General features: G+C 50.2%; 1 long non-coding RNA gene across 1 annotated transcript in view; it reads left to right on the plus strand.

Annotated features, from left to right (window-relative positions):
- Window positions 1–620: 620 nt before the first annotated feature.
- LOC116968240 overlaps window positions 621–1,900 on the plus strand; it is a 10,899-nt gene continuing 9,619 nt past the window's right edge. The window contains exon 1 of the long non-coding RNA XR_004410429.1: window positions 621–774. This is a non-coding gene — a long non-coding RNA (uncharacterized LOC116968240). The remainder of the gene's footprint in view (window positions 775–1,900) is intronic.

Here is a 1,900-nt window from a genome sequence, read left to right on the forward strand (position 1 = left end):
GACCTGCGTGGGTTTTCTCTGAGATCTTCCGTTTCCTCCTACACTCCAAAGATGTACAGGTTTGTAGGTTAATTGGCTTGGTGTAAAGTGTAAAATTGTCCCTAGTGTGTGTTGGATAGTGTTGGTGTGCGGGGATCGCTGGTCGGCACGGACCCGGTGGGCCGAAGGGCCTGTTTCCGCGCTATATCTCTAAACTACAAAAACTGAAATGTCTTCAATGTGTCCAGAGTCCCATGTAGGTAAGGATGGCAGCTTTCCTTCTGTGAAGAACATTGGTCTGAAGAAGGGTCTCGACCCGAAACATCGCCCATTCCTTCTCCTCAGAGATGCTGCCTGTCCTGCAGAGTTACTCCAGTTTTTTGTGTCTATCTTGGGTTTAAACCAGCATCCTACACATGATACTGTCCATGGCCCATTGTGCCACACTAACCTGACGTGGACACAAAGTGCTGGCCAAGCTGACCCAACCCAAACCCGCAAGATAGACACAAAATGCTGGAGTAACTCACCGGGACTGGCAGCATCTCTGGAGAGAAGGAATGGGTGATGTTTCGAGTCGAGACTCTTCTTCAGTCTGAAAAGAAAGGTCTCGACCTGAAACATCACCCATTCCTTCTCTCCAGAGATGCTGCCGGTCCCGCTGAGTTACTCCAGCATTTTGTGTCCATCTTCAATTTTCTTGGCCCTGCTCTGGGGGTAGAAGTGAGGGCGGACCCGGACCACAACGGCCGTGAGCCCCAGGCCGAGTTCGGTGATCGTTTGCCCGCTTCTGCGGTGAGACGTTGCGTTGCGGCAGGGTCTTGGGCCTGTCCCACTTTGGCCGTCAGTTCCGCTACAGGCCGTTTGCGCGCGATGTTCGTTCGCTACAAAAGTTTCGGAGCCCTGCGCGATGTTGCGCACAACTGCAACACCCCTCCGCGCTTCTAAGTGGGACCGGCCCCGCGCAGCCACACGATGCCCGTACGCCTCAACCCGACCACGAAGGCGTGTAATTTGCGTGCCAAGGACACGTAAGTGGGACAGGCCCTTCAGGATTCGCAGCAAGTTTAGGGTCTCCGACTGTGTGGCTGAACGTTGAGGATACTGAGGGAAGCTCTTAAGAGCTAATGCAAGAACACAGTGATGCTGGGAATTCAAAGGCACAGGACAATGCTCTGGGTGAACAAATAAACTATTCTTTGAACAAGTTTTGCAGCACCATAGAAACCAAAGATGTCTTTTGTCCACGGAATTATTCCAGAATCAAAGCACTGAAGCAAGTTCCAGAAATAAGTGCTTAGTTTGCTTTTGATGTGTGTTTGTTATGCTGTATTTGTAACGGCCTCTTGTAGAATTAGCAAGTGGGACATGGAACAAAAGATTGGCACAAAATGCTGGAGTAACTCAGCGGGACAGGCAGAGTCTCTACAGAGAAGAAATGGGTGACGTTTCGGGTCGAGTTAGATGTGGCCCTTGTGGCTAAAGGGATCAGGGAGTATGGAGAGAAGGCAGGTACGGGATACTGAGTTGGATGATCTGACATGATCATATTGAATGGCGGTGCAGGCTCGAAGGGCCGAATGGCCTACTCCTGCACCTATTTTCTATGTTTCTATGAGTTGACCGAAAACATCACCCATTCCTTCACTCCAGAGATGCTGCCTGTCCCGCTGAGTTACTCCAGGACTGTGTGTGTGTCTATCTTCGGTTTAAGCCAGCATCTGCAATTTCTTTCCTAAACTAAATGCACCTTCTCTGACAATATCATTATTTTTATTTGCAGCAGAAGAGGAGGTAGTTGAGGCTGGGATTATCCCAACGTTTAAGAAACAGTTAGACAGGTACATGGATAGGACAGGTTTGGAGGGATATGGGCCAAACGCAGGCAGGTGGAACTAGTGTAGCTGGGACATGTTGGCCG

Source organism: Amblyraja radiata, chromosome X (genome assembly GCF_010909765.2).
Source record: "Amblyraja radiata isolate CabotCenter1 chromosome X, sAmbRad1.1.pri, whole genome shotgun sequence".
NCBI classification, from domain to species: Eukaryota; Metazoa; Chordata; class Chondrichthyes; order Rajiformes; family Rajidae; genus Amblyraja; species Amblyraja radiata.